Source organism: Vipera ursinii (genome assembly GCF_947247035.1).
Source record: "Vipera ursinii genome assembly, chromosome: 1".
In the NCBI taxonomy this organism is placed as follows: domain Eukaryota; kingdom Metazoa; phylum Chordata; class Lepidosauria; order Squamata; family Viperidae; genus Vipera; species Vipera ursinii.
The window spans coordinates 220,491,561-220,510,320 of NC_139512.1; positions in this window are offsets into that span (position 1 = coordinate 220,491,561).

The window sequence follows — 18,760 nt, forward strand, 5'->3', positions numbered from 1 at the left end:
GTCAGACTACAATTCCCATAAGGCATCTCTTGAGGAAATAATGTTTAACCCTATAAATGCTACATGTTCTTACATACAATGCTGCTAGGGTGTTGTAAAAAGGTAAAGGTAAAGGTTCCCCCGCACATGCGTGCTAGTCATTTCCGACTCTAGGGGCCGATGCTCATCTCCGTTTCAAAGCTGAAGAGCCAGCGCTTGTCCAAGGACGTCTCCATGGTCATGTGGCCAGCATGACTAGACGCCAAAGGCGCATGGAATGCTGTTACCTTCCCACCGTAGTGGTCCCTAATTTTCTACTTGCATTTTTACGTGCTTTCGAACTGCTAGGTTGGCAGAAGCTGGGATGAGTAACAGGCGCTCACTCTGTTACGCGGCACTCGGGATTCGACCCACCAAACTGCCGACCTTCTGATCGACAAGCTCAGTGTCCTAACCCACTGAGCCACTGCATATTAACCCTATAAATACTGAATACACTAACATAGTTCTTACTTCCTAAACTAGATACAAAATGGAGCAGCTGGATGTATACTGGTCCAGCACAACCACTATCCAGACTTTTTTTGTCTTTATCAACAATTATTAAGTCTGAGCTATTAAGTGGCAGGTGCATGTCAGTTTGAATTCTTAAAGTCTCAGAGCACTTTAATTTCTTCATTTTTTTAACACATTGTCTCTTACTTGCAGGCAAACAGTATTTCTTGCAGATATTCCAATGCATCACTGTTGCTACTTTGACATGCCATTGTTGGTCTTCTTTTTCTTCTGCCTGCATATGTGAGCATTTTGATACTCTAAAGTACACAGGGAGAGAGTTACACAAACATTTGTACAATGGTACGTGTTCATGAAGATCTGCCCACAAGAAGGGAAGCAATTGCCCACTGCTTTCCTGGAAGAGAAAGGTGGGAGAGCCTAGCAGCAGGGGAATTATCCAGTGAGAGGATGTTTTAGCTTACAGTCCAGACTGAACTCTCTGTAAGATTTTGCCAATGTGTCTCAATCCAAACAAATTTTCTTAACTTGTCAGCCAGGCATCAGCTCAGGACAGGAGCAGTTTAAGGTCCAATGCAGATATGATGAACATCACCATACTTTGAGGGATATACTAGCATTCACCAGCACCCAAGAACTCTTTCGAAAGCCTGCTTCATTCTTGCACAATTTTCAGAGGCTGTGGGGGCCACATAAGAACCGGGTGCGCTCTTATGTGGTCTTCAAACTCTCTGGAAGTTGTGAGAAGGGAAGTTGCTCTTGCATGGCCTCCAGAATCTCTAAAAACTGTGTAAAAACAGGCCATGCTTCCATGCAGTTTTCAGAGACTGCAGAGAATGCAGAAGAGCATTCTCTAACGCTGCTTCCAGATCAAAGGCCTCGTGCGACCCAGAGTAGCCTCAGATGGGCCACAGGAACCTGTCAGACTGAAACAAAATACTACCTGAAGGTAAGTGGCACACAGCAGATCCTGGGGAGCACTCACACACTTTAGGGAATAGTGCATGGCAGCCTTTTTGAGTATCAGCAGTGGTGATAGGGTTAAGGCCCTACTTCAGACCCAGCCTCAGTGCTGCTGTGGAGAACCACTGTTAATGGTAGCTTAGGTCAGGGAGTGAGGGATAGAGAATTGTTTCTCTTTTATTTGGGAGTGAGGGGTTGACATGCCAGCAGAATCACATCAGGCATTTTTTCCAAAACTTTGACACACCAACTCCAAAAGGTTCGCCATCCCTGAGATATGCTGTGGCAATACCAACCCCTCCACTTACGTATTTAAAAGTGAGGCCAATTATAAGATACAGGTAGTCGTCAACTTACAGCCACAACTGAGCCCAAACTTTCTGTTGCTAAGCGAGACATTTGTTAGGTGAGTTCTGCCCCGTTTTACGACCTTTCTTGCCACAGTTGTTAAGTGAATCGGTGAAGTTGTTAAGTTAGTAACAATGATGTTAAATGAATCTGGCTTCCCCCTTGACTTTGCTTGTCAGAAGGTTGCAACACACCCTCAGCCACTGCAACGGTGATGAATATGAGCCAGTTGCCAAGCATTTGAATTTTGAACACAAGACCATGGGGATGCTGCAATGGTCTTAAGTGTGAAAAACGGTCATAAGTCACTTTCTTCAGTGCCATTGTAACTTTGAACAGTGACTAAAGGAGCTGTTGTTAAGTACCTGTTTTCCTGAGACTCAGGGTACAAACAGCACAGAAATGCATACATAAAAAAAGATCCCATGGCTAACTAACCACAAACCTATTACAATATAATATTTGATATGTAACAGTAAATATATATATATCAATTCTTCCTTGATGTTTGCCAGATATGGGTTTCAGATTAACTTAGAAAGCTGAAAACCTCTGGTGTCCAGAAAGCAATGAGAACGGTTGTGGGAAGAGAAAAAGTGCTAAAGAAAAGGGTAAGGGAAGAAATGATAATGCTTGGGATCACAAAAGGACATATACATTAAAAAATTGCTTAGTATGTTTTGAGGGGTTCAGTGCATTTTCCAGTAAATCTCCATGTGTCCAGAATATGCTTCTTTTAAAACCAGAAACTGGATGTCTTTAGTTTAATCAGCTTTTCTTTCCATCCCCCACCATCATGTCACTAATTCAAAAAAAAGGGGGGGGGCCCATATCGTATCTTGGCAAATTAATAGTAATAGATAAAACATTCTATAAATATTCATTACATCTCATTACTGTAAATTAATGAGTAGGGTTTTTAAAATTAAGGAGTTACATTTGGAGACATGTCTCACTTTTCACAAAGACTAAGCTTTCAGAATAAATAATTCCGGTGAAAAGGCCTGGCTGACTACAGAACTGGCCCTCAGGATTATATAGTAAATTCTTTGATAGACAGGAAGCAAAGGCTTACTTTAGTTTCTGATTTAAAGAAACACATCCAATTAACATTTCAATAATTATGGAAATTAAACATAGTTTAGTAAGTTAACTTGGATATTATAAGCTCCTTCACTTGCTCTTCTTTAGACAGCTTGGCCTACTACATTTGACAGTTAGGGGCCTGCAATATCAGAAGATAAATAAGCGTTAATGATGAAGAAGCTGCTTTGTCCACTCAAGGGACTTTCACACTACAGCCTCAGCTGATGTCTCCCTTCCTGGTCATAAATTTCAGTCCAGATTTCTGTGGGGAAGGTCACAGTGTAGCTGGGCTCAATGTGGACTAGAGCCACAAGAAAATCTGATTAGTCATTCCCCTGCTTCTTATCCTTCCCAAGGCTGGCTCTTGTGGACCAGTGTACTGTACCTGCCTTTTCCTTTTTAAGAATTGTTCCCCTCTATGCCTTCTCTCCCCCATTTTTTTTCCTTTAACATTCATACAGATCCTTTATCATTATTTTTCTCCCTCTCTCTTATAATACCATGATTCTGATTCTTCAAGGCAATAGGGAACAGGTTATTCTTTCATTCCTATGTTCCTCTAAAGCAGTGTATCTCAATCTTAGCAATTTTAAGATGTATGATGTTAACCCTAAAGCTCTCCAGCTTCAGAGAAATTTATTTCTTCATCTTTTCTTTTGCTCTTTTTATATTAGTTTGCATTAGTTTTTATCTTCGCTGGCTTTTTTTTAAAAAAAAAAACCTTTGTCTAGCAAGTGGCACTCTGGAAGCTATAGATGTGAATATGATGACAGCCATTTCTTTTGCTACATCCTATGATGGTTCCATAGGTTATTTTATAACTTTTAGTCCTTATTGTGTGATGCAGCATAATTTTTAAGGAAAGAGAAAAAGTGAATCAGAGTGGCAGTGATTATTCCTTCTGGGTGCTTCTCTTTTATCTAGTTCTTTCTTTCTTTCTTTCTTTCTTTCTTTCTTTCTTTCTTTCTTTCTTTCTTTCTTTCTTTCTTTCACTTTCTTTTTTTCTTATAAGCTAATCAGTTTATCTTCATGGATCCTCTAATGAGGAATCAAACCAAAATGTATGGGCTATAAATGTGCAGTTTGTCATAGTTCTTGTAAAGATTAGTATTAGTATTTTCTGCTTGCTTGGTAATGAGCTGGACAACTTGAACGCAACAAGAAGGCTCAGTCTCTTATACCCACAAACCCAACTTCTTTATAAGTGAGCACAAAAAGATGGCCTCTGATATTTTTCTCAGTTAACAAAGATTATATTTTTCTCAGTGCAGATTATCTTTTTTAAAAAATGAAATAAGAATAAATAATACTTCTGCACTGAAACTATAAGGCAGCGATCTTGATAATATTTTGATTGCAATGTAGTCTTCCTTCCATTCCAAGCCCATTGCAAATATATCCCATATCCATGTATTCTGGGTTTGATTCAAAATAGTTTTCCATCCCAACACATTTTAAGTCTTTCAGAGCAAATAGCCTCCATCAATTCATGATATTTCAATCAGAATAGAACTGGAAGGGATCTTGGAGGTCTTCTAGCCTAACCCCCTGCTCAAGAAGGAGACTCTATACCATTTCAGACAAGTCTTCTCTTACAAAATCTCCAATGATGAAGCACCTAGAACTTCTGAAGGCAAAGCTGTTCCACTGGTTAATTGTCCTCACTGTTAGGCAGTTTCTCCTTAATTCCTGGTTGCTTCTCTCTTTGATTAGTTTCCATCCATTGTTTCTTGACCCTCTCTTCTTTGTGACAGGCTCTCAAATACTGGAATACTGCGATCATGTCACCCCATCTTTTCTCTAGACTGAAGACCGTATGTTCTTCATGTGTTTTTGTCTCCAGGCCCTTAATCATCTTAGTTGCTCTTCTTTGCACTTTTCCCAAAGTCTCAACATCTTTTTTGCAATGTGGTGATGTGATATCTCCCTTGGGACAACTCCTCTAATTCTGCCTTGGAGGCTGGCCTGAGGGAGGATGAGCTCATTCCTGGCACATCAAGGACTGGGTTAATGATGCTGAACGGCCAGCCGAAAGAGATTCACAGGAGGTTTCGGCTGAAGACAGCTGGCAGGGGTGAACAGTCAGTGAAGAGGAGGAGCTGCCTTCCATAGTAGATCTAAGAGTATGCAGGGCAGAGAAAAGCTAGGAGGAGCAGAGATCTGCCAGATTACTCTGGAGAAGACCCCACCCATCTTGATGGGCTACACTGGGAAGCTATTTATCACGGCAGGCATAGGGAGGCATTGCTGGGAACAATGCGTTTGGTTTATGGCTGTGTATTCCTTGTGCTTCCAGCTTGACTTTGTGCTTTGGAGACTCTGAATTTCTCTTGCCAAGTGAGTCTTGTGGGTGTATTTCAGTTCGGCCTGGTGGAATTAAGTTTGGTTAATGGACTTATTTGTTGGAGCAACTTTCCATTTGTTTTACGGATTGTTGGCCATTGCTTGGTGGATTAACCTTGGCCTGGATTTATTTGAGTCAGTTCTCAGTGAAGGGAATTGCTGGGGAACAATAATAAACTCTCCAAAACCACACTTTGTGCATGTGTGACTGAGTGGGGCAGCACAGGTGAACAAGGCTGGATGCAGTATTCCAGGTGTGCTTTTACTAAGGATTTATAAAGCGGTACTAATACTTCACATGATTTGGATTCTATGCCTCTGTTTATACCACCAAGGATTGTACTAGCTTTTTTGGCTACTGCTGCACATTGCTCACTCATGTTTAAGTTTTACATTTTGATAGCACAAAGATTTCAGCCAAATCAGGTTATCAATATGTAACTGTTCACATCAACATTTCAACTCTCCTCTTATTCAGGGGAATACATAATTAGGTTGGAGAGCCAGTTTGTTATAGTGACTAAGGCCTCAAGATAGAAACTGGGAGTTCTAGTCCCTCTTGAGACACAAATCCAGCTGGGTGACATTGGGCCAGTCACTCTCAGCCCTAGGAAAAAGACAATGCCAAACCACTTCCAAGCTCTTGCCAGGAAAACTAAAGTAGCTGTTGCAGTAGTGGTAGTAGCGGTAGTTGCCAGGATTTAACACAAACTAGAAGGCACACTTCCTCAAAAACAAAGATTAATTCTGGGAAATGAAACAGAAATTACATTTAGAAACACTAGAGATCTTTTTTAGAGTATTAGTATCTAACATCTCAGAAAAAGATAGTAAACTCAGAAAAACAAGGAATTCCTCAAACTGAATAGTAAATAGTTCATCTGATTGTTGACTGAATGAATCCCACAAAGGTTTTCCTCCTCAAATGCTAGTATTATGACATGTCATACTTCTATTTGCATGGTTCTAAAGGTAGAGCACAAAGCCTTGATTTTTTTTAAAAAAAGAATACTGTACTAACTATGTTTATATAAGAAGCCATCAGACTCTAAGAAATCTGAAAGCAGAATTGTTTAGTGTGCCAAAACAATTTATACCTTTCAAACCTTATATGTTAAGAAAAATATTTTAGAGATCAATTTCCTTTTCCTTTGAGAGTCTTTGTTAAGGAATTGCGTATATTCCTGGAAGGTTTGGCAAATATCTTCTTTCCTTACAAAGAAACACACAGTTCGTTTCCAATTTTCAGAAACTCAAGGTGAGTATGTATCTGTAGAGATATAAACAGGTGGAGGAGGGCTTTAAAAATATAGGAAAGAATAGTTGGAGCAGCATTCCGGTCTACTTTGCAACACTATATGTCTTGATGGTACACTTTTGATATTAAAAACTGTCTCTGTAATATAGTATTTCTTTTGGAAACCTTCTCGGATATGAGAGGGTGTTTGTCTTGCCATTTCATCTGTGGGAAATTAGAAATTACAGCCGTGCTCAAAGGGAATAGGAATCCTGGATACTCATGACCTTCATCGAAACCTCTTTCATCACTTGTCAGTTTTTTTAAGGGGCAATTTAATTGTAACTCTTTGGTGGTGACAAGGTAAATGCTGGCATTTTGGCACTGTCATTCATTAGTTGTGTGCGATGTCAGCAGCAATGCCTCCAACATATCACCATTTCACCTCAGTGATGGCAACTCGGCTTTTGAGATGAATATTATTTGGCTGATACCTCCTAGAGACACGTCTGCATGCCTTTCATTCCTGTCTATCAGGGCACTGCTTGCTTAAGAGTTTTAGGATTTGTAATATGAGAGTGTTGCCTAAGCAATTTGGCACAATAGAAGAAAAGGGCGTTGCTTCAGACTGGCTATGTGATAGAAGGACCTGGAGCAAAGGAGCTTTCCTTGTAGACGGAGCAAGTGTCAGACTAGTGAAGCAGTTCAGATAAGAAACAAACTCCAAACTACTAACTCCAACTATAGTCTATGGTTACATTAACAGACTTTTGCAAGCCTGAAGTTATATCTCTCTCCCCTCACCTTTATAGTCCAAAAAACAAGAAAGGGTCTCTTCTGAGACATTTGCTATGCCCGCATTCCTTCTATAGACTCAACTGCATCATTTCTGACTGTTGCCTAGTCCAGAGCTCACCAACCTTTCTGGGTTGGCGGCCCGGAGAGAAAGGGAGGAGCAAGGAAATGTGCACAAACAGGTCTGGGCACAGCAGTGGTGCTAGCACCGCAGGTGTGCACAAGCGGGCCGCACATACCCATGGCAGCACTGGTGGGCCACTAGTGCCCACGTGACACTGGTGGTGGCACTAGCACCCCACACATGTGCAAACAGGGCCGCTAGAAGCCTGCACAGCAGCACTAGTGTGAGCGGGACGTGCATGCACATGTGCATGCACCCGCCAGCCATTCCCGTGGCCCAGTGGCCAACAGGCCACGGCCCAGTATCAGGCTGTGGCCCACAGGTCGGGGCCCCTGGTCTAGTCTTTGGCTCTCCTTCCTGCCTCCTAACATCATTTTTGCATATCATAACACTGGACCAGCACAAGATAATTTCCATCACTATCTAACATGACTAGGGGGGCTTTCGCTCAGGTTCGCCTGGTGCGTCAGTTGCGGCCCTATCTGGACCGGGATGCCCTGTGTACGGTCACTCATGCGCTCGTGACCTCTCATCTGGACTACTGCAATGCTCTTTACATGGGGCTTCCCTTGAAGACCACTCGGAGGCTCCAACTGGTACAGAATGCGGCCGCAAGAGTTGTGTTGGGAGTTTCCCAGTACTCCCATGTTACACCTTTGCTCTGCGAGCTGCATTGGTTACCAGTTGTCTTCCGGGTGTGGTTCAAGGTCTTGGTGATGGTTTTAAGTCCTTACATGGCATGGGTCCGGAATACCTTGGGGACCACCTGCTGCCGGCGTCGACTCCCCTCCGCCCTGTGCGCTCCCACAGAGAGGGCCTCCTCAGGGTGCCACCGGTCAGAGAATGTCGACTGGTGGCCCCCAGGGGGAGGGCCTTCTCTGTGGGCGCCCCGGCTTTAATGGGTTTTACATTTTGATTGTTTTAATTGGGCAATTATTTAATCTTTTTTAACTTTTGTATTTTTATTCATATGCCCTGTTCACTGCCCTGAGTCCTTCGGGAGAAGGGCGGTATAAAAATTCAATAAATAATAATTAATAATAATAACAATAACAATAACAATAACAATAACAACAACAACAACAACAACAATAATAATAATAATAATAATAATAATAATAATAATAATAATAATAATAATAACAACAACATGATGAACAAGTTGGTGCCCTTTCCTTCTCACATGCAGCATCTAGTTAGACTCCTGTGGGACAGTTGGCCATTCTGTGATCACCAACAGTGGGATTGCTCTGCATACCATCAGCCTTCTGAAGGCAATAGCCTCGTTTAGGGAGATTGTGTGACAAACAGAGGCTCTTTTTAAAGAAAAGAATGGTTTGGAATTCCAGGAGGAACAGCCAGGAGAATGCCATCACTGCTCTCTAATATCTATTTCCTCACCCCAAGGCAATTGTCTTACCCTAGGTAATGTTAAGTGTATTTGAAAGCAATGGGAAGCCATCATTTTAAATTTTGATGGAATAGTGTAAGAGGCCAGTGAAGTAGCCGAAGGACCACTCGGGACGACAGGCTTGTTACTAAAAGGGTTTATTTAGAGCAAGGCAAACATAGAATAACTTGTCCGGCTTTTATAGCCGGCAGCTGTCAGCGAGGGCCAATCAGGAGCGTTCATTTTGGCGCCGCGTCAAACCAGGACCAATCCGCGTCGTCTTCTTTTGACAGCTCAGGCTTCCGCATGGTCCGGTGTTTTGACAGCCGCGAGCTGTCAGTGGTTGCGCCTGCGCTGTGCGGGGAACTTTGACAGCTGTCAAAGTTCCCGCGTGTTCTCCTGTCAGAATGTTTTCCCTAGTTGAAACAACCTGTTAAATGATGTATATTAACTGTTTACATATATAACACACCCCTTACCCCTCCCCTGGCGCGTTCCCTCCCCCTTGGTTGTCGGAACCTGCCCACTGATAGTCCTTTAGGTAGGCGGGGGCTCTTCGGTTTCTGTTGGAGCGGCGAGGGAGTGGGGGATTGTCTGGTTCTGGTCGTTCATTTTCCCGCTGTTCTTCTTCTTGGTTTGGTATAGGTAGTATTTCTGGTGGGGGTTGTAGCTCGAGTTCCTCTGGTTGTTCTAAGTTGTGTGGCGGTTGTCTGGGTCTGAGTTGGTCAATATGGCGGCGTACATTACCGTGAGTTTGTGTGGCTATTAGGTATGAAATGGGTCCCGTTTGTTTTAGTACTGTCCCCTGGACCCACTTGTTTTTATCCGTATATGACCGTGCCCATATCAATTGTCCTGGGTTGAGTGTGCGGGTTGGGTAGGGGTGCTCTTTTTCTTCTGGATATGTGTCAGGATGCAGTCTGTCGAGCCGCGTTATTAGCCTCCTCCCCCATCTCAGCTCCGCCGGTGATTTGCCCGTTGTTGTGCATGGAGTTGCGTGTTGTGACATGAGGAACTGGCTGAGACGCCTCTGCCAGTTCCCCTTTGTGAATTTTTTCAAAGCTTCTTTTGTGGACCGCACCATAATTTCAGCCATCCCGTTCGACAATGGATGGAACGGCGCAGACGTGACCAGCCTAATACAATTCTTCATAGCGAACATCTGAAATTCACGAGAGGTGAATTGAGGTCCATTGTCTGAAACTATGGTGTCTGGAAGGCCATGTGTGGCGAATATTTTCCTTAAGGCTTGAATAGTGGCTCCTGACGTTGTTTTTCTAAGGGGAGTGACTTCTAGCCATTTAGAATAGCTGTCCACTACAATTAGGAAACTTTGCCCCTGGATAGGTCCTGCGAAATCTAAATGTATACGTGACCATGGGTTCCTCGTAGTTTCCCATTTGTGGATTGGTGCTTGGGGTGGCTCGTTTCGGGTCGCTTGACAGGTATAGCACCCTCCTACATATCTTTCTATTTCTTTATCTATGCCCGGCCACCAGACATAACTTCTAGCCATCGCCTTCATCTTAACAATGCCTGGATGTCCTTCATGTAAAATGTGTAATGTTTGGCTTATGTTTTTCTCAGGTATTATGACCCGATTTCCCCACAGCAGGCATCCCCTATGAGTGGATATTTCATTTTTCCTGCTAAAATATGGCTGGAATTGGGGGTGTGGGTTTTGAGCTGGCCACCCTGTTGTGGCCCATTTGAGGATTCTGCTAAGTATTTTGTCTTTAGCTGAATTGTTGGCTATAATGTTTGCAGCCAGGGGACAATCTGGAAGTAGGGAGATTGCTAGAATCAGACCAGCTGGGGCTGGGTCTGAGTCCTTGTTTTGAATGGGCAGTCTGGGTTTGCCTGGGTTTGCCTCAGAGGAATTTTTTCCTTGCCTTGTTGACAGATCTCCTGATAAGTTTTTAACGAAATTAAGGAGACTGCTGACCCTGAATCCACTTCCATGAGGCAGGGCACCCCCTGAATTTTGACCCTGATCTTAACCTTTGAGCTTAGGCTGTTTACCCTGTCAATTGTTTCTACCAGGGGCCCTGGCGGGTTTTTTCTACTGGCCTGGGTAGCTGGCCTACCTGGGGAGTTTGCCTCCAAATCATTGATGTTGTCATGCCCCTTGCTGCGGCACACCGGTTTGATGTGGCCAGTCTTCCCGCAATTGTGGCACTTAGCGTTTCTAAACCGGCAGCTTCCTCGGGCATGGTTGCCCCCGCAGCTGGCGCAGGCGGCCCGTTGCTCATAATGCGGCGGCGGAGGGGGGTTCCTGGACCTTCGGCGATCCGAAGCGTCGCCTCTCCTTGGCTGCCTGCGTTCCATTCTGCGCTGTAGGGCTTCTCCGTCGGTGAAATCCACCGACTCTTGGCTGTCGCTGAGGGTGGCGCTTTCTTGGAAGACGGTCGCTGGGCTCTCTGGGGTCGTGGTAGTCTGCTTCTTCTTGTGGCTGTGCTCGTAGGCCATGATTTCTCTGGTCAGCTCCGCCAGGCTCATGTCGGGTTTGGATGTCAGCTTCTTCTGCAGCCTCTCGTCCCTCAACCCGATCACCACCTGGTCTCTGATGCGGTCCTCCAGGTCGGGGAAACAGCAGTTCCGTGCGGCGTGTCTGACCCCAGCGATGAACTCGTTGGCGGGCTCGTCTGGCCGCTGTTTCTTCTGGGCGAATTGGACCCGCCAGTACAGTTCTGAGCGAGCCGGCATATAGTACTTGTTCAGCTGGTCCACCAGGTCCGCGTAGGAGACTTCTGTGATGGGCACTGGGCTGAACAGGCCCACGGCAGCATCATACACTGGAGGTCCGCTGATGTATAGTAGAGCGGCGGCCTTTGCTCTGTCGTCAGTGATTTTACTGACGAGGAGGAATCCCTCGACCTGGCCTAGGTGTGATTGCCATCTCTCGGGATGGCGGGTATCAAATTCCCTCACACGCCCGAAGTTTGCCATGTCGTCCGGTCCTGGGTTGCTCCTGTGGAAGTTAAAACTTCCAGTGACAGCTCTTGCCGGGAACTCTCTTCCTCGGCCGTGACTTCAGCTCCGGAGCGATCCCACCTTCGTCGCCAGTGAAGTAGCCGAAGGACCACTCGGGACGACAGGCTTGTTACTAAAAGGGTTTATTTAGAGCAAGGCAAACATAGAATAACTTGTCCGGCTTTTATAGCCGGCAGCTGTCAGCGAGGGCCAATCAGGAGCGTTCATTTTGGCGCCGCGTCAAACCAGGACCAATCCGCGTCGTCTTCTTTTGACAGCTCAGGCTTCCGCATGGTCCGGTGTTTTGACAGCCGCGAGCTGTCAGTGGTTGCGCCTGCGCTGTGCGGGGAACTTTGACAGCTGTCAAAGTTCCCGCGTGTTCTCCTGTCAGAATGTTTTCCCTAGTTGAAACAACCTGTTAAATGATGTATATTAACTGTTTACATATATAACACAGCCAGGATTGTGAACATTTTGGAAGAGTATTTTGTTGAAGGCTTAAAACCAAAGTTCCAACTTGAAGCAAAGCCATAGAATAAAGCAGTTTTTCATTCTGAGTAGGTAGTAGAAAGTTGCTGGTTAGCAAGTCAACAAGTTGTTTATCAGCTCATCTTTTCTTAAGGCAGAGCCATCATTCTCTGTAAAGCCTTCAGCTGGATTGATGCACCTTGGGGAAGCAGGTTGATCTATACATGACTAACATACACCCAAACACCATGGTATGCAAATGTTTGCATGTGCATATAAAGAGTTTCCTATTTTAGCACATAAGGAAGCAAGGGTATGAATTTCCTCTCTTGCCCACAGAGATAAATCTAAATGGATTTTTTTTCTGTATAAGCAGACATTATGCAAATGTATTGGATATTTAGGATGCCTTTGATGCCTACCTATATAGTTACGTTAATGCTTATGCTTCATATAAAAAGAGAAAGAAAATAATTAAAGAACTTTTAGATGCATATGCAAAACGATCTGCACCAGAATTAGATACAGCTTTTACAAGTGCTAATTCCCTTATTAGAGCTTAATTTCTTTCAAACACCTGAAACAGAATAATTATTGAATCGTACAAAGCAAACATATTGAGAATGAGATAAAATGCCTGGCAGATTATTATCCTCTTGGCTGAAACAATTGCAACCATTTAATATTATTTCTATCATTAGGAACATCTGGAGTAAAATATAAAGAGGTTCAGACTCTATAAATCAACTTTAAAAAATAATATATTGAATCAATTCTAATAGAGAAAGAAATTAATGCATTTTTACCTAATATAGATTTTTCTTAGATCACACATTGTTTAATTGGCTGCTTAGCTTTTCAAAAAATACAATTACATTCATGAAAACAGAAAAACTGGCTATCCCAGGTAGTTGTTTTACGGAATGCTATAAAAGATTTTTGTGCCACTATATTAGGAGAAGTCGTAATTATGCCTTTTCTGGCCTCTATACTGAAACCTTTTTAGGTAATACTTGAGATATAACTGGTCACTAAAAAGCCATTCAAAGTTACGATAGACTCCCCCAAAACTACCTACGATTCTGTTTCAAAGTTATGGTTTCCACAGTGCCGCTGTAGCCATTCACCCTTACAATCAAGCACAGAGACTGTGCCCCTCTCACTTCTCTTTCCCCCCCCCCACCCCCCATCCTGCCCTGCCAGGACCTGACAGTGCTTGAGCCTGCTCCCAGCACACCCATCACCCATCACACACTTACCTTTGGAAGATTTCCAGATTTCATATTGCAGAAGGACAGGCAATGTGGGAGCAACTTAGATGCATCTGTTATTTTGTCCCAGCAGGCCTAAATAAGGCCTCGCAGTGCTGTAGAAAGGTGCAAAAAGCTTTTGCAGTACTGTGTAAACTGCATTAAGGCAGCAAGGGTCTGAAGGTTTCCTAAGGCAGCGTTTCCCAACCTTAGGAACTTGAAGATGCGTGGACTTCAACTCCCAGAATTCTGGCTGGGGAATTCTGGGAGTTGAAGTCCACGCATCTTCAAGTTCCTAAGGTTGGGAAACGCTGTCCTAAGGGTTTGTGCAGACCATGCTAAAGCAGAAGGAGCCTCTTTGCCCCTTGGGTGCATGGCACCATTCCAGAAGTGGCCAGCTTATTTCCAGCACCCAAATTGCACATTGATAGCTGTAAATATCACCACCATTTTGAGAATTGGGCCAAATGGCCGCCCAATAAAGTAAACTGTTCCAGCGCTCTGGAAGGAATTGGAGCTCTTTAAAAGGTAAGTGAGGATGAGGTTTTTAGCCTGGTGGGGTGGGAATTGTTTCACATGGAGTTTCTGACACCATGTTTCATGTGGAGTCAGTAAGTACAAAACAAGGCCTTTCCTGGGACACAGGAAACAAATACAATAAAGAAGAACGATAGAGCTGCATATAAGGTAAACATAACACCCATAACAGGAATCAGGCATTAGGCCTGGGAGGATCTGGTGGGATTGGGGAAATTCCTGGGGGGGACCCAGGGGCCTGGAAATGGAGCATGGGATATTTTGGGAGGATAGGGGAGGCATGAGAAAATCAGGGCAAGAGGGCGTGGATCTGTGCTAAGCCTCCAAGGGCCTCACTAACCCCTGAGGCTCCCCATGCTCCACCTCATGACCTGCATGTTCATTTAATGACTGCTTTGGGGAAAGCAGGGATGGGGATTGTTAAGTGAGATGCTTCACTTAATGTCCATCATGACATGTAACCATAATGGGCAGTCTGCTCCATTATAGTTGTGTCTCAAGAAATGCCTGTATAACTGACATTTTGAAGGTTGATTATTCAAGCTATTATCTAATTTCTTTGCTGTTGTACCCCCAACCCCGAAAAATAATATCCTTATTGGAACATAAACTACAGTCAATATTATGTTCAGTAAGGGCTTTTTTTCTCATAGAACGCTCAGAACGGAGTTCCGGCACCTTCCTTATTTATTTATTTATTTATTTATTTATTTATTTATTTATTTATTTATTTATTTATTTATTTATTTATTTAATTTGTATACCGCCCTTCTCCCGAAGGACTCAGGGCGGTGAACAGGGCAATACATAATAAAAACAAGATGCAAAAATTAAAAATTATTAAAAAGTAATTAAACAGCGATGCCCGTAATAAATTAGTACAGATTAAAAGTTAAGACCAATTTATAAAACCCAACCCCATCCCATCAGGTCAGGCCGGCTTTCTTTTACAAAAAAAGCACTGTGTTCAGTTATTTATCCTGTACAATCTGGTGTTATAAAATAATGATAACAGATTTGGTTGTGGATCGAGATTTTGGTTCTACATTCTGAAAAATCACTAATTCTATAATATGCTTTTGATATTATACAGTGGAAGTGTTTGAAACAGGTTTGATTGAATATGGACTTCATTCTATTTGTATTCATTGGATTAATATGTGCTATTTTACTCCTTATAATTTGTATGCCACTCAGTGTCACTGTGAACTGGGGAACTCTATACATTTTAATAAATAAATGGAGTTACCATAAATAGAATTATTTTCTCATTCATTAAGATATTTCATTGAATTTATCAAGAATTACTCTTGCCGTCTCTAGCCTTTATCTGGAATTGAATCTATTAGACAACCAGAGGGCATTGTAAGTTTTGCATAGGCTGAATTGTGCATAAAATTTTACTACCTGCTTGTAATGTCTTATGCCTTATAGATAACTAACTGTATATGCTGTGGGTCAATACTTACTGTTATTGTATAGAAGTTCAGTAACATCAGATTGTCAATTGCAGTATGTTTTATGCATTCTAATATTTTTATGCAAATCTGTAACAAATATTTATCCTTTGAATTCTTGGGAATAATTATCTCAAACTAAGATTCTTTATTTGAGCTCCAGTAAGCTTTTAAGGAAGCATAAATACTGTACAATACTAGCAATTATTATTTGAAGATTCTTATATTTAATTAGAGGTAAATCAATGTTAATACTTTCAATTTCATAAAATATTAAGCATTGTTTAGAGGGTGAATCTTTAGTATCTGTAGTTTTCTTTAACTTATGATTATCATGTGATGATAATCATTTTGAATTTCCTAATTTTTACTTTCATCATTGGGCATTTAGTGTATCTAGATTGCCTAAAATGTTGATGTTGCAATTGACACCAAACATATTATGTAAAACTCCTCAGTTTTTGCTATTGGCATAAGCTTTAACAAATCCTAAACCTAGCATATTCTTTTATAAAGAGTTAAAGATTATCATTCAACTGGATATTGCTTATTTGCAAGAATTTTAAAATAATGAGTTGGAAGTCGGAGAAGGGCGGGATATAAATGGGATTAAAAAAAAAGAATGTCCTGCATTAGTAAATCAGGAAACACTTTTTAAGACAAGTATGATTTTAAGATGAAATTGATTCAATTTTTTTCATGTTTACTGGATTCTCAGAATATTACAAAAGAGCTGGTGTTCAACTCCATTATGCTAGTAGAACAAAATGAATGTGGAAATGCTTATATACACAATATGGGCTTATTTTACTAATGTTCTGTTTTGATTAGATAACTGTCAGTTTGTTAATGTGGTGTTACAAAATTTAGTACAATTTAAGGATATGAATGTACTTCTGAGATATATACCAACATTCAGTGTAGGAAGTCCTCACTTGGTGAAGAACAGGGAGGACAAGAAGCAATGGATGGAAACTAGTCAAGGAGAGAAGCAACCTAGAACTAAGGAGAAACTTCCTGACAGTTAGAACAATTAATCAGTGGAACAACCTGCCTCCAGAAGCAGTGAATGCTCCAACACTGGAAATTTTTAAGAAGAGACTGGCCAGCCATTTGTCTGAAATGGTATAGGGCACAGGTCTGCATCCTGTGGCTCCGGAGCCGCATGCGGCTCTTTCAGCCGCGGCTCCCAGTCCTCCGCCATGTGCAGTCCAAAAAAAAATGGGACTAAAAAAGTTCAACCAGTCAATTCAAATATGCAGGGTAGGTGCATATCTCGCCTTGGCTCCACTCTTCAGTCAAACCCTGTTCTGCGCATGTACGCACATGCGCACACATTTTTTGCGGCTCCCAGTTTTTCCTTTTGTGAGGGAACCGGTTCCGAGTGGCTCTTTCACTGTTTCAGGTTGCTGACCCCTGGTATAGGGTTTCCTGACTGAGCAGGGGGTTGGACTAGATGACCTCCATCATCATCATCATCATCTTCTTCTTCTTTTTATTATTATTATTATTATTATTATTATTATTATTATTATTATTATTTTATTTTATTTTATTTTATTGTTGTTATTATTGTTATTATTATTATGACAGCAAAAATATCAGGCACCAATTCAATTTGTAATTTTGAATCACAAGTAGATGTTTTCTTTCTGCCTACTATCATAATGGAAGAACAGGTTAACATTTTGTGTGGTCAGGTTTTAATAATATGTTTAGACAGAATCATATTTCTTGTACATAGCATACCCCCCCATCCACAACAAGCCCAAGGGAAAGCTCAGGAGGATCATATGTAGTTTATGATTGTATATAGCCCATACATGCTCCAGAGCATTAAAGGGAATTTAAAAGGGGGGGGGGTTCCCAGGTTCTTCTGCCTGGCAGAAGGGCTCTGGTGCACAATCAGTGCTGATATTGTAGAGCTCCAGTTGTTGCTTCTATGAACTTTTAGTAGGCAGTGTGGCTCAAAAAAGTAATCATTTTGTCATCTAATGATTGTTTATCTAATGATTGTTCATATAGCATAAACAATCATCTAATATTGTTTATGCTATATGAGCATGGCATAATGCCATGCTCATATAGCATAAACATTATTGTTTGTATGCATTCTTGTTAGCTGGCATTGAATTTTCTTACTGCAGCAAATAAGAACAATGCATTAAAGAAATAAAACAATGGATGACATTTTTTCTAAAGGGAATTGATAACAGTCTTCCTAGAAACAGCTGAAGACTTTTTTAAAAAAATATCTCTTGGCCACATTCAAAGGTGAAGAGAGGGAAATGCATCCAATTTCAGCCAAAGTCAGATAACTTGCCAAGTAAATATAAAATGGCAGATTCCCCAAACAGTGGATGGTGTCTCACTACAAATAGCTAGAAGGTTTCATTGGATGGCTTTGAACATTAGCCCTGAAACCAGTCCAAAAATCAATTCATATGTATTTCATAGCTAGTCAAATGTAAAGTTTGGCATATTTATAAATTCTATTTGTCTTTCGCAAAGGTACTCTGAAAAATTTCCTAAGAATCTCTCACTTGCTCTGTATTGGGTAATTTATTTTTATTTAAATAAATAAATAATTTTTATTTAAAGCAGTTACATAGCTTTAAATTTCAGCCAATTCTGGGGGGGTTCCCAATCAAAGATAGTTAAAGATAGATAATTTCAAGCTATTGTACAGGTTTCTGTCAAATAATACAGCACTCTCAATATCCCGTTCCCCACCCTGGAAGAAATCAAATATTGGATTTCAAGGGAAAGTTTAAAAACATTATTTAAGAAATAGTAAATGGCCTGTACGTAATTCAGAATATTTCCTGATAGATTTCTCTTTTCCCTGCCTGAAGGAGAAATATTCATTTCTCAAGAATTCTCTATTCATTTTCATCATTAAGGTTTAAAGAAAGATCTTTGTGGTGTGATGGCCATGCTGGCACAGTGGTTAGAATGCAGTACTGCAGGCTTACTGCCAGGAGTTCGATCCTGACCAGCTCAATGTTGACTCAGCCTTCCATCCTGCCAAGACTGGTAAAATGAGGAGCCAGATTGTTGGGGGCAATATGCGGACTCTGTAAACCACTTAAGAGAGGGCTGTAAAGCACTATGGAGCAGTGTATAATCAACCTGCCCCATTAAACTGACTCCTACACCACCTCCCATGCTATTCCACATGGCACTTGAGTGCTCACCAACATTTTCTTCTGGAGATGTTATGGGAAGCTTGTGTTATGCAAGGAAAATCAAAGTACCATTTCTCTCAATTATACCTTGAAAATATAAAGTTCC